This window comes from Myripristis murdjan, chromosome 15, assembly GCF_902150065.1.
Source record: "Myripristis murdjan chromosome 15, fMyrMur1.1, whole genome shotgun sequence".
NCBI lineage: Eukaryota > Metazoa > Chordata > Actinopteri > Holocentriformes > Holocentridae > Myripristis > Myripristis murdjan.
In genome coordinates this window covers 26,690,120-26,705,841 of record NC_043994.1, presented here as the reverse complement: position 1 = coordinate 26,705,841, position 15,722 = coordinate 26,690,120, and positions in this window count along the sequence as shown.

Sequence of the window (15,722 nt, the reverse complement as noted above, 5' to 3'; positions counted from 1 at the left end):
CTGATTCTGACTGGTTTCCCTTCCTGATCAAACTTTAAAAATAAATAAATAATAATGATAATCAGGCTGGTGTCTCAGTAGCGGGGTTTTCTATTTCGAACTTGAATTTGAGCTATAGCCCTGGTTTGGCTGAGGTGGATGAGTTGCCATGATGACAAAATGTGACAAAAGCTGACAGAAACTGTTCATTCAAAGAAATTATGATGTAACAGGGAGATTTGGCAGATACTTCCACTCTCATGAATGAAATCACACGTGGAGGTGGACGAGGGAGCACGTTACATGTGGACTGACTTTTAACGAAGCCATGTGGAACTGAGAGACAGCTGCTGTTACCACTCTGCCCAGACATAACAGCTCATCAAAAACCCCTCCCTGTTCAGAACTGGCTTTCAAAATCATTTGCATAATATATGTGACGGGAATGCACACTAATTCACATTGCTTTTGTCTAAATTTTTAATAGATGCCTACAAAATGCACAAGATGTGGATGGAGACAAACTGAGTGAGATCAAATGTCTTTTTAAAGGAGACATCTGGCCAAAACAGCGACAAGAAGGAATGGGAAATGGCTGGCGGTGTAAAACAGAACCGTGTTCAATCCACAACAAACCCTACAAAGTTCTCATCAGTGATGGCTGCACCTCCAGGGCGACTGAGAGGTACCTGATCCTGAGTGTTCATTATATTCTGAACTAGGAGATGAAAAGTGCAACAAAAAGATACAAACAAATCCATGGTACGAGAGCCATACAACTACACACCTGAGCTGATGATTTAATGAATATACTGAAAATATTTTTGTTTTTGTTTTATGCTTATGCACAGCACCTTGTCGTGTGTATTCTGTCTCTGATGCTGTAATGTAGAGCTGAACATATTTGTTTTAAAGTCACAGTGAAACTGAGAGTAGGGTGATTTTATTCAAAAAAGTTTCAACTGAATTGGTTGAAATGTTTGTTCACGCCTGCTAGATCCTCATGATGTCACCGCTGTTTTCCAGGAAGAAGTAGCAATGAGATTTTAATATATAGAAAAAGTATGTGTACCCTGTTAACCAACTAACTAACTAAATAAATGAGTAAATACGTTTTCTCAAGCATTTGAAATTTTGTGCAGCCCTCTGCGGGATAAAAAGTGAGTCGAATGTAAATTTTACAGACAATTCCTCTGTGAAAGTGCAGCTTTTTAAAGTTTTTCAAATTGTTTTGTCCAGCACATTAGCAGCTGATATGCTTTGTGCACGGGCTACCGGGCTGTTTAAAATCTCATATGTAATTCAATTTTTGCAGCTGTTAAAAGGTTCTGTTGCACAAAGCCAAGTTGTGATTTCTTAAGATGTTATTAGTAGAGGGAACGTTCCTGTCTGTCATTATCAGTGTCACACTTGGCACTCAGCGACGGGGACCCAAAGAGATCCGTCTATCATTATCTATCATCATGTCCTCCCACGCGGCCCCGGAGTGTTTTTGCGGCAGCGTCAAAGAACCTACTATCTGTTTAAGGCATAAAAAAACGTGCGACTATGTGAGTTTGTCTTTGCAGCTAACACATCCGAGGTTATTCCAGGGCAAACTAGGATATGATTACAAACAAGGTGCAGTGGCTCGAGCATGTCACATTTCCTCAGAAAATGTCACCTGCTGCAAAATTATTATTATTTTTTTTTTTTAGCAATGATTTTGTTGTTTTGTAGGTGGGATTGCATGAAGGTCTTATTTCCCACAAAGCCTGCTCCTCAGCTTGACTACAACAGTTTGAGACCTGTTGGTGTTTTGGCTGTTTGAGTTAAAAAAAAAAAAAGAGATAATCATAGGCACTTGGTAATTGCAGAAGATGTAATTTTCCATGTACGCCCATGGTTAAAGACGAAATGTCATTATTTTTTTCTTGTAATTTGCTTAAGCAGTTCCTTTTAATGTTTCCCCAGAGGCGAGTCAAATTCCATGGCCAGCTACCAGGGTGGGGAGAATTAAACTCTAAACAAGCAGTGACTCACAGGTTAGTGGCTGAATTATGCCCCCACAAAAAGCCAGTTAATTATGGAGGGCAATGATGAATATGTCAGCCAAATTCAACAAATAATCTTTTAAAGGGATTCACTGGAGCCGCGACTAAATTAACATGTTAATCTTTATAGTGCATCTTTGGTGACTTATGAATAATTCATTAGTGTAAACCTTATCTCACTCTGGCGATGGGATAATTACATGCATGTGCATGTTCGACTGTGTGTGTGTGTGCACGCGTGCAAAAGCATGCATTCCTATGTTAATGTCTCAAGTGAGGTGAATGCAAATGTGCATCTTGAGAGTGGGGACATGCACTTTGCTGTTGACATGGCCGGGCGCTGAAAGACACGCAAAAATTGACACTGGGGGTCTGCCTTTGTCGGCACGAGAGAGCAGAGGAGGTCTTCTTGGTGCGTGCGTCGGATCTATTTTCCACCCCTGGAGGTTTCTCTCTTCCACTTGAGGCACGGAGCCAGAACAACGGTGAAAGGCTTTGTTGTCAGGCCGGTGTCTGGTGTTGCACTCGACGTTTCCGGGGCTGGCGGGCGATGTCAAGGCGTGGCGGCACATAAGGCTGATTTCCACAACTTTTGAACAACATCAGAAAACAATACCTGAAGTTTGTCGCTCATTATCTCTGAACTCAGTCACTCATCTTGTCAACAATCTGTTAACAGTACTAAACTATGTAAAATGTAGCATATTTTGTTTTAATATGGTGGTACAGTTGCCTCTTTTTTCACTTATTTCATTTTGGAATTAAACTCCAGATATGAGAATTGGGAAATTAGTAACCCAACAAAGAAAATCATAATCCTTAATGGATGAATGTTTAATAATCCGTTTAAATCCACCCACACTGAAGAGGAGTGCTTTGTAATTCACCAGCTATCAGAGACAGGTAGAGATCTGACATCCCAGGGTTTAACTCAGTATCTACCCACCAGTTTTGCTCTTTGTCTTGAATGGCCTTGAGATGCCTGCGAGTTTCAAACCAGGCACTGAAGTTCTTTTTTCTCCGGGTTATTCAGACACATTTTTCAAACTCATTGCACCTCTTTGAGATACAGTCTGAAGCTGTGATGTTTGTGTGTCAGCACTTGCTTTTGTGCTTGCCTCTCTCTTTTGTTACTCTCCCTCTTGAGTTCTCCTTCCTCTAAAATGTGTGTGCATTTCTGTCTCTCTCTCTCTCTCTCCTAAGTGACAGACATTTCAGGTGCTGTGCTCCTTCACAGACGGCTTTAACCGAAACAAAACAGCACCTCCTCCCTCACAAATGCAGGTGCACGCACGCACATGCCTGCACACAAGCCAAAAGTGGCATACCTCGCTTTGTCTTTGCCGTTATTTGTTACTGCAGATGCACTCAGCATACACGGGTTATATAATGGGATGTTGTCCCTCGCTGGCCGTGGACACGAAAAGCGTTTTCCACCTGGTGACCCAGAGGGAATTGTCAGTGTCAACCGTCCATTTTTCTGCTTCAAAACCCACTCTCACTCCTCGTCTCGCAGCGCCAGTGGTGCTGCTGTCTGTGTCTGCCATGAGAATCAAGCTATTTCTATTTATCTGAACAATTCTGCATGTTCATCATTATATAACGACTTCCCCGACTGCGTCCCCTCACCTCACTCTGAAATATGCTCTGCAAGCAGCATTCAGTGTCAACCCAATGTCCTTTTCTGTCATGGACAGACAGTCTGATTCATAAACAACTGGTCCTGCTCATCAAATTAATTGGACTGATGTACTGTGTGCACTCACACACACACACACACACACACACACACACACACACTTCACACAATTCATCATCATAACAACACAACTTATAATGACAAACTTATTTGGAATCGCACTTGTAGAAAAACACATTATCCTGCTGGAACAAAATGTTTTTTGTGCTCCACTGAGCTGCAGATGTTGTTTTTCAGATGCATTCCATTATAGCTACAAGTTATTATTTCATCAAATCAGGAATATAATCCTTTCTAATTACTTTCAGATTACTTTGTCATCTTTCAGATTCAACATAAGACATTACAAATGTCATTAAATTTATTTCAGGTTGGCATACAATCATAAATGTTCTTTTTTGACAGTATTTGAGTGGCCTGTTTTCACTTATAAATCATTCCTAATTTTTGGTAATGTGATGGTATAGTAACTTTTTTCCTAGAATATGCACTCATGGTGCTACATGTAAAGCATTTCTCTACAACCTGCCCTGCCCTTATGTTTGCACTGTCTCCCTGAAAGGTTGTGTCTTTTGACAATCATTTTTTTCTACCTTGTAACAATAGATTAGCACAATTTATGTCCAACTGAATCAGCAAAAAAAAATTATTTAATATCCCTCTTATGCAGTAATCACAGCACACTGGTGTTGCAGTAAAATGAGATGGGAGGATTTGCCAGGAAAGCTTCTTCCTGAAGCACAACTGACAGCATTTTAAGCCCAGGTCAAAGCGGCTTATTAAACATTAAACATATCTATATTTGCAAACACAGCAGAACATGAAGTTACTGCTCCAGTTCTTTATGATTGCCTTACTATAAACTTGTACACTGACTAAATGCTTCTGTACTTTAAGCTGATATCAGACTCCCCCTGTCAAACCTCAGTGGGTCTGGCCTACATCTCAAAACAACAACAACCCAATTTTTTTTCGCAAAAATTTTAACTAGGAATTGGCTTCTGTGGCTTACCTACAACTTGGAGAACACTCAAGATGAATCTGTTATTAAAACCCACTGAAAATCCAACCCAATCTCACCAATCTGTGAGCAAAATAACACGACTTTACACTTTCAAATTGTGTGCAGTGCATACGCCAGAGTCCAATTGTGCATGTAGGTGAAACTCCAGTCCTTCACATGAACTTCTGTGGAGAGCAGATGCATCCAAACACCACACATCACCTCGAACGGCCATGACGTCACCAGCAAGGCTCTGCAGCGTTAGTGCGCTACTTGGTTAAGATTAGGGAGCGGTTATGGTTAGATTAAAGTGAGCATTTGGAAAGGCTTATGACTAAAGATAGGAAACGTTAGGTAGCAGGTATCAGTACCGGTGGCTTTATTTCATCGTTCGGCGTGCTAGTGGATTGGCTTATCAAAAACTGGACTTCGGTGTACGCACTGCACACACTCTGAAAGATGTAAAGTCGTGTTATTTGTTTGCAGATTGAAGAGACCAGACTGGAATAACAACAATCTGGAGAGGAAAGGCTTCAGCAACAAGTGGCTGTCACGCCTTTTAGCATGACCCAGGGTGTGTCCTGATAATATTTTTCTGGCTGCAGCTTTGAATCCCTCCTCCTTCTTCTCTGCGGCCTCCTATTTTTCAACTACACCAAACTTTTTTTTCCCCCTCCTCTTCCTCTGTCTCGTGCTCCAGGCCGCGGCTGTCGGTTGAATGACAAACAGGGTTAGGCTGAGGAGACGCCGCACATTCAGCGCCGTTATCTCCTCGCGCTCAGGGCACACAGTCTTCCCTGACTGACGTATTCATGAGAACGGCATGATGTCAGTGTTGATCTCCTTCAAGCATCCCTCATCCCTTGGTGTGCTAGTTTCCCCAAGTCAAATGATAATTCCTCCAACTCTCACATAACTGCAGACACCAGATGTGCAACATATCAACATTATTTGGTTTTAAGGGGAGCTACCTTTTGCTCAAAATATGGGGACTCATTCACCGAGACGCAAAACAGTCCAATAGGTTGAACTGGAGATTGAGAATTGAGAATTATTTGAATCAAGATGCAAAAAATGATCTTAGAGACAGAAATAACATGGAAATATAATAAACCTAAAAAATATATTCAAGACAATTAACCCAGATTACAGGGTTACAGTTGTCACATTTTGATGCAAAAAGCCACACAAGGTTGTTTGCACCAAAAAAATAGACAGAATATGATTTTTGAGGAACCGTCATTCACCTCTTTATCTTTATTGGAAGACGTGACAAGAAAAAGTTAAAAAAGTTTATTTTATTGCATCCGTTTTGCTTGAGCTTTCAACTTTTGGCTTGGCAGCAGCAAAAGTTGGGAAGCAAAAACAAAAGAGCATACAAATTTTCCATTGCGCCGTGACGTGAACGCAGCAAACATCGCCAGGCAAAAGGTCACAGCAGAAGAGATGAGAAGCAGAGAGAGAGTCACGGCTACAAAATCACTAAAGGGATCTCCTCTTAGATTTTCTAGGATTTGCGAGTGCCAGACAATATCGTTATTCTGATTTATTTTCCAACCAGGACTCCAGAGGGAGAAGGAAAAAAACATGTGGAGAGATTCAAGTCTTAGGTGGAGACAGACGTGAAGCACTGGAGCTTTGAGAAGTCAGGCAAATGCCACGGAGCGACTGGAGCATGACGACGACGACGACTGACGCAGATGCTGCTCGTGGAATACCTTATTACCGCCGTATGCGGTGTGCTGCAGGTGTGTGTTGCAGGTGTGCGCTCTGTATTCAACAGCAGCATCCCGACAGCGTGCGGCACATCTCCTGTGTGTAGCTTGAAATCAATAGTGACCGATGCCATGAAATCAGTCTGGGCCAGGAAAAAATATCAATCAGAATAACCTCATTTACTGGGTACAACACATGTGGAGGGATTTGTTTTTGGCTGACTTTGAGGCAGTGTCACACAAACACACACACTAACACACACACACACACACACAAACAAATACAACAAGACCTGACAGGAGAATTACACAATAATGAAGATATTTGGAGTGGCGGCAGGTGATACTTTGACATTATACTGATATCAACCAGAAGCCATAAAAGTGTTATCGATTCCTGGTTTTAAAGGCTGCATTACAGTATATTAAACTGTGGCAGCTGCTCTGTTTTTACTTGGTCATCAAATCCACATGCACAATAATTGTCAGAAATCTCATCTGTGTGTGTCAGAGGTGTTTGGCAAAGATGGGCGATGCTGCTGGCTTTCTCTCCTGTTGCTATTGCAAAAGGTAAATTGTGATCTCTGCAGTGAAAATGACTTAATGCATACATAAAACATGTGAATCCCTGTACGCATTAGTCTTGAACATACTGCTTTACGTCAACTGTCTTTGTTTTCTGCTCAATAAAACACATTTGTTCAACAGCAGTCAACAAGTGTTCAGTGAAAATTTTTTATTGCTGTGCAGTGGACTGCGTTAGCTTCAAACGGTGCTTCAGTTTCTTGTGTGTGTGTGTGTGTGTGTGTGTGTGTGTGTGTGTGTGTGTGTGTCTGTCAGTGATGTGGCTGCATGTCTTTTGACACGCCTGTCAATGTGCATGAAGAAGGGAGGGAAGGAAGATACACATTCAGTTTCATTTTTAACGAAAAAAATTCAGCACAAACACTTAAAAGTATTTTTATGTAAGGATTGATTCTCAGAAGGAAACTACAAGAAATATCGATACCTCATCAATACCTCTGATGCCTATCCACTCATTAAAATATCAGGATGGTAGATTTTGGCCGTGAATTGCAGCTTTTAAAAACTAAAGACAGTTTTTATTCAAACTTGTCTCGCCTCATGATGTCTAGCATTTGTCATTTTTTTTGTTTCTGAGATTTTTTGTTGCTTATTTTTATTGTTTGTTGTTTTTATGGTGTTATTATTATTTAACACTTTACTCTTGTGAAGCACTTTGTGGCATTTGCTCTGTCATAGATAACCCTCACTTAATAATCTCTTACGATATGATATGGTATATGGTCTAATTTTTTGAGATGCACCTGTTCATATCGTCCAGCCATGTTTGGGATCCAGCATTGCTTTGAGCGGGGAAACTGAGCGAGATGGAAACAACGACCCTAGGCAAAGTTTCATCCACCGGGCAGGATGGACACCGCTCTGCCATTTGATATGACAGCGTTTGCCCCTGTGGGGAGGCCCGATGATGGATGATGAAAAGAACACAAGCTTCAGACTTCCATTCTCACTCAGCGAGACCCCACCAGGACCCGAAGATTCACAGCCGGTCGGGGGGGTGAAACCAGAGAAGATGGCCAGAGGACGACGACAGGAGTCCATTTAATCCCCTCTGAGTCTCTCTGTCTCTCTCCAGCTGAACTCCCTACGGTGATAACGGACCTGCATCAATATTCTGGTCACAAGTTTAAGGTGGACGGAGCTCAGGTGGAAAGTTATTTTTTATTTGCAGAGCCCGCACACAGTGTGAAATCACTCGCTTTTTTTTTTTTGTCTGTGTGGCCCAGCAGATTGGTGCACTGTCTCTGCGGCTGGTACAACTGATAAAACAACCATCTTTAGTTGTAAAATCTTGCTTTTCGCTTGACTTTAGTGGAGGTAGGTATGTCCCAAACGCAGAGAGAGATTTTAAGTACAGTGGTCCCTCGTTTATCGCGGGAGTTACGTTCTAAATATAACCCGCAATAGGCGAAATCCGCGAAGTAGTCAGCTTTATTTTTTACAATTATTATAGATGTTTTAAGGCTGTACAACCCCTCACTACACACTTTATACACTTTTCTCAGACAGGCATTAACATTTTCTCACTTTTCTCTCTTGTTTAACCTCCTGAGACCCAAGCTTTTGATTGGTATGCATTTTTAATTTCTCCTAGTTATTTGGGATTTGTAGGACCTAATAAATATAAAAAACTAAGCAATATCTTTGAACAGTGAGTAGCTTTCCCAAAAAATGATGTCCTCATACTTGTACTTAATGTTTAGCAACATGGTAGCCACCGTAGTTACAATTGCTAAAATTTGTCACTTTCAACTTTTATGCCATTTCAGGCAACAGATATTAAGCATAAATACACAAGTTTCAACCAAAAAATTGGAAAAAGGTTTTGTACCTTGCCCACTTTTGTTTAGGGACTGACCATAGAAGAATTTTGCTGATATTCCCGCCATCTTGTATTCTTACTTTTTTGTGTATTTTGCTTCAGTTACCACTAGGTGGCAGAGGAAGTGTCCCCAAATGTGTACAAAAGGTCTAAGTTCAGCAGAAATAAGTATTATGGTGCAGGGAGGCCAAAATGTAATCCTCATATGAGGACGCCGGGTCTCAGGAGGTCAAAGTTCAAACCTTCGTAGAAAATAAGTCCAGTATTACAGAATGAACGCATTCTGTACTGTACAGGAGACACGGCACGGAGGAGATTGATTGACAATGGTCTACAGTCCCTTAGCCAATCAGGACGCAGAACACAATGCGCTGTAAAAAAAAAAAAAAAAAAAAAAAAAAAAAAAACATGCAAAATTGCACCAAAAAAAAAAAAAAAAAAAAAAAAAAAAAAAAATCTGCGAAACTGCAGGGCCGCGAAATGTGAACCGCGTTATAGCGAGGGACGACTCTATTTAATAAGAAACTAGGGACACCAGGAGCACGAGCATAACACATAGCAACAAAGACTGAACTGGAAACAAGACTTAAATATAAACTAATTGGGAAACAAGACACACCTGTGGAAGGGTCTGGAAACACTGGAGCAGACTGAGGACAGGCTGAAGGAAACATTTCAGAGGGAATTCACAGACACTGAGGTGTGCTCCTGATAAATCTGTGAGGGCTTAGGGCTGCCCCTCTGTCAAACTGTCAAGTGTGTGAGGGCTCCTGCAGACATTACCCACAGTTCACAGCGTTGTGACGTGACACGCAGAGTTAACAGAGGAGGAACACAGCCCAAACGGAAAAAAAGAAGAAGAAACAAGAACCGTAAACAATCATGCATGGAAGGAGCAACCAACCGTGATGTTATGTTACAGGAAAAAAGAAGTTTTCGCTGTATGCCTAAATTTACAGACACACCATATTAAAGATATTACATAAAAAAAACACATGAAATCAGTTACCGGGGTACCCTGTTTCAAGAATATTCTGGAATCAAATGTAATTTTCTTGATTCTAGTGCTGCTTTAACATATTTACAGTTGTTCCACGAAAAACAAAAAAAACCAAAAAAAAAAACAAACTGAAACAGATGAAACTTCATTGGAAACAGGTGGGTTCATTTCATCCCACTGGAAGCTATTAAGACTGGATATGAGACTTGATGACTCCAGATGGAGGTTTGGGGTGTGTTACGTGGCTGCCTTTGCCTTCGGGCTGATCAGACACAATAGGATGAAGAATACTAATGTCAGTAGTGTGCTTCAGGCATCAGTAAAACACTGAGAGAAAAAGCTTCCCTCGACAACAAGTAAACTATCCAAGTGAAATCAAAGTCCATGCACAGTCATTTTTGATGCATGGTTTTCTTTCCCATTGTTTTTTTTTTTTTTTTGTTCCCTCTCAGGCATAGAAAATGATTTCCTGGTTTCTGAAAACCAAACCCCATATTACATTTGAAAATGCCACCACACACATCACATAAGCAATCATGTAATGTCTGTGTGTAAATGTTACGATCTGATGACTCTTGAATTGTTAACTCTGATTGCAGTTGATTGCATTCAGCTTCATTTATCAAGACTTGCAACTTGCACTGATTATGAAAAGAGGCTGTTAGACATCAGTACTCTGCACTATTAAAATGAGCAGAAAATTATAGCTTTGTCCAGCGTTCATAAAGGGCCCCCCGACGAGCTGTCAGAGATCCTGTCAGCTTTGCAGCATTAGTAAATTGTTTGGTTATCAATTCCCGCCGGAGGACTGTGTCTGTGTCGTCCATGTAATTAAAGGCCTCAAAGCTAATTGAAATCTCCTGTTTTATTTATTATTTCTCGCTGGAAAACACGGACACCTACGCCTGCTCCAGTAACCTCAATCTGTGAGCGAGTGTGCTGGTTGTGTGTGCGCGCGCTTTGTGCGAGCATCACACACTCCTGAGCCAATATTTCAGTCATTTCCCAAGTGGAATTCTGGTCTGATTATGTTACTGAAGAACGAAATGCTAACATCACCCAGATTTTTTTTTTCATAAATATTTATATCACGGTTGGGAATGTTCTTTGTCATTAAGATAAAGACAAAAGATGAGACATACTTTTATTGATCCCCCGCAGGACGAATTCAATTTGACACAGCAGCACAGTGGAATCTAATAAACATCAAAGAAAGACATTTCCATAAATAACTAAACATCAAAAAAGTAAGTAAAAAATAAAATTGAATTGATCTCTTTGTCTCTCCGCCAGGGCATCGACCTGAGAAAACAATATTCCCTCTCTGAGTCATAACTGCGGCTTCCAGCTGGTGAATTATTCAGCAGTATTCATGTATGGTGAGCCAGAGAACACAAGCGGGAGAGGGAGCCAAGTTGGCAAAGAGAAGGTTTGAGATCTTTCATGAAAAAAAAAGACTGCTCTTAATGTGGATGCCTTCAGCTGTCTGGTAATTGCTGGTGGGCTGTGATGATGCACAGTGGGAGTAGACAGTGTGTCACAGGCTAAATGAGACACCAGCCGAATGCCAGATGCAGAGTCCCACACTGCATCTAGTAGGCTTTCCATAAGGAATGGCAGCGGAAGCATGAAGACTGGAGAAATGGGCTTTTGACTGTAAAGTCACGTCACTGTCACACACATTTCCATGCTGACTTGAAAAATGTGGGTCATGCAGGTGAAAGAGTCACTCCCTCCCATCTCTGCGGGCGGATTTCCAGACTGCTCCCTAGTTCACCTTACTGGATGTCCCAGTTCCCAAAATCATTTCAGAGCACCGGAAGTTCAGCTCCTGGGAAAACTGGGAATGCCCATTGGTTCAAAGGCCTGTTTTTCAAAACTTAATGGTTTGAAAAATGTCCACTCTGTCATTTTGGTTTAGACTAAGCAGGTTTGGGTAACAGGAGTGGATGCATTTCTTGGCAGGGATGCAAAATTTGGCACAACACTGGCAGTCACTGAACTCCAGCTGCAGAGTGGGTGTTTTTGGAGCAATGGGTATTTGTTTTCAGGCCAATGGGTCATTTGACTAATAGACTTTCAGTCCAATGGGACTGTACTGGGACTATTGTGGTTTTGGCATAATGGGCCTTTGAACCAACGGCATGGCATCGGATAATTCCCAAAATGTATGAATAATGATCATTTTCGCTCATTGTAAGGGATGAGTATTGTTAAAAATGTACTGATATTGTTCCAGATACCAGCTTCTGTTATTCATACCTCCTAACAGTCTTTTTGTCATGGTGTCACAAATTAAACAAAAAATATCATAGACAGACACCATCATATTTCATGAATATAATATTTATCAGGTGTCATTCATAGCACAGGTATACTTAAACAGATGTCAACATGTTCACATACATTCACTGGTTACTTTTTTTTTTACTATTTTTATCCTTATTTTAGCTCGGTGTTAGTTAGCTTTAAAAACTGTGATGGTGTTGACAGACACTGATGATTTATTCATGACGTTACACACATCTTAAACTATAAAGGCACCTTGATGAGAACATCAGTTCGCAAACGTTCACCATAAATATTAATGCTAACTATTTGTGTTGATTCAGCAAACCTTAACAGTCTAATGTCCCTGTTGTTTGGCTCCCCATGGCATGCGAGCTGAACCACAGGGGGCGCTGTGGACCAAAGTCAAGCTGTGCAGTCCTCACTTCTCAGGTAGAGTAACTTTATTAATGGAAATGCCCATTCTATACTTTTATGTCTACGATGTATGCAACTCACCTGTTTGTCTGCCTTTGTTTGTACTGTTTAGCCTTTATTTTTCAATACTTTTAAAATAAAAAGTAAGGCTTTCTCACCATTATTATCATCATTATCACATGCAACTTGTCACAGACTCATCAGTGTCCCGTCACAAGCAGGAAAGAGTGACCAGTGAGTGTTTAAAGTGACAAAGGCAAACATCTTAAACTGGCTATGGGCTGAATTATGTTGCTTAATGGGCAATAATAAAATGTACATAGCAAAACAGAGATGTGATAATGTCATGGATTATTCCTCTAAGTAATGGTCAAACACACACCCTTAACATCTTTAATTCTTCCTCAACATGAGCCTGGATTTTTCAGAGCAACTTTACAGTCACTGTTGACAAATTTCTTTACCAAACCACAGTGAACTGCAGCGAGGCAGACAACCTGTGTGTCTCATGGGCAAGGTTCAAAAACACATGAGAAGTGAGGCAACCGAAGCTGATTTAGCAGCAGTCTGCATTTTTGTAATATTTATGCTGATCATGTTTGCATAAGTGCGACCTTGCCCTGTTATATAACGCCCGATCATATTTACTAGAGGTGTACAGCTGGTTGGTCAGAGGCTGCCATGTTAATCGACCTGGTGGACAGACTTAGAATTAACTGCAGTCAGGGATTTCATCAATGACACAAAGAACTGGGTTGAAGAATCTGAGGTTTGCATTGGGTTGGAGAAGGAGGCCGGTATAGGAGCATGTTCTCATCTTTAATGCATCACTCATCATCCTTGTGTGAGCAGGGCTGAGTCAGACCTTCGTTTGCAGTCCTGTAACCTCATTAGGCATCAGTGTGATGAGGGAGTGAGACCTCATATTATGCATGTCTTTAAGAAGGATGTCTCTTTGATGTTTGCATCGAGGGACTGTGTGTTTCTTACCAGCAGAACGGTCCTTTGCGTGTCTTCACCTCACTCATTCACACATGAACATGGAGTGTTGATGTCTCCAGGTAGAGCCCGTCTCTTTCCTTTTCAAAATGAGGAAAGGTTTTGTTGCCTGTGACAGTCACCTTTCCTCACCCCGGTCCTCGCCCATCGTCCCTTCATCTGCTCCTCCATCCTCCCACCACTCAGCTCTTTCTACAGGTGGTCGCTCTTTCAGCCGTGTGATTACAGCTAATGAAAGCAGACTGCTGGCAGCCAGACGTTTCATCCTTGAGTCTCAGCCAGGTGACAGCCCGTTCTGTCAACTAGCAATCAGAGACAAGTGGCCTGCCAATTCCATGAGGAACTGACTGATTCCTAATAATTATCCAGTAGCCGAAAGTGTTTTACAACTCCCCATCAACAAATTATCAGTGCACACTTCAATCCCAGGCTCTAATGCTTATGTGTAAGATAAGATAAGAAATTAGGTCATCGCAGCAACAAAGGCAAAAGGATTTAGCATAGGGGGGGAAAAAACTAGAAAATACATATGCAAATAAAATATAAAACAGGCAATGGGAAAAAATAAATTTACTTTTAATTAAAAATGTTCCTGTTTAGATATGAAATATATGCAGTGTATAAAAAATGTAAGTATCTCCAGAATTCCTACCTGTATTTGCATAATTATATAATAAAAGCACATTAGAAAATACCACAATTTAAAATCTAGAAGAGCAAATAAATGCCATGAATCCAGCAGCCTTTTCATGAACAGTATAGTCGATTGGAGTGAAACGTTATGAGCTCTATAATCTATATGTTTTTTGATGGTGCAGTAAGTTACATTTTCCATGTCCCATAAAACAAAATTACCACAGCATATCAGCAGGGGACTGTTAGAGTTGTTGATCAATACCAATGACTCAGCAGTTACTCAGCCAGCTGCTGAGAGTTCTGCTGGCTTTCAAATTGACTTTTTGGTCTGTGCTGTTACAGGAAGAAAAAAAAAAGAAAAAAGAAATGACCACCCATCTCCTGCTTTAATGAGCTGGCTTTCTAGTCTCTAATGTGAAAATGAGACTTTATTATCTGGGTCAAGTGCAGAGCATTCCTTGCTGCACTAGAAATTTGGCAATGGTGTTGCACTTTTTAAATATAGGACAAAAAATCATGGGTCAGTGAAAGGAGCACTAAACAATCGCAAGTTTCCTGCAAAGTTTCTTCTTTGCTCACTACACTTCATCAGATGGTGAAAAAGTCAGTCATCACGTTTCATGTTCAAGAGATCAGAATCAGAATCAGAAATACTTTACTGATCACCGAGAGGAAATTGGGTTATGAGATGTTGGAATCTGATGCAAGTTACTCATAACGATAAAAATGAAAAGTTTCTCTTTCTCTATTGTCTGAACAGTGGTGGACATGGCAAAAGATCAGACAAAAGAAATGTATATTCTGTCTTCTAAAAGTGAATAAGAAATCTCTGAGTGACCCTTTAATTCCCCTTTATATGGGAGTATATTTCATGCCTGGTGGCTGGTGATTGTGACAGTAAACAATACAGAGTCCATATAAGCAGAAACAACACTGTAGGACATTCATGCAGGCCAGCTGGTATAGCCAATAGAGGAGGGGGGAAAAAGAGCGACACAATGGACCAGCTGTTTTTGACAGAGATTTATAACAGAAAGCAATGCAGTGGAAACTCTCTGGCCTGAAACAGCAGCAGGTCATGTATGTGTTATGCACATGTGTATGTTTTGGCATGCATACATGAAATTCTCTATATGGCTATTCAATGCATATGATACTTCACTAGCACATCCTATCATCGTGCATCAGTGTGTTTTCATTGTACATAAAGCGATTGTGTGTGTGTGTGTGTGTGTGCACGTGCTCGTCTCTTGCATGAGCTGGAGTGTGCAAAGGATAAAATTTACACTGCTGGCCGTGCCGTCAATGTCACGGCTGTGGCAAGGAAGACCTTTCCAAGGATAATATATTCCTGTTATGTTCAGATGAAGAATAGGTCTTTGTGCAGGAAATTGCATGCCCGTGCATTGCATTTGGAGCTTAATGATGATTGTTGAGGGTGATGGCAGTGATCGTGCTGTAATTAAAGTGGATGAGAATGTCCTCTTTGACCTTGGGTACCATGCACATATGCTGGAGGCGTGGCATTCACCTGCAAAAATATGC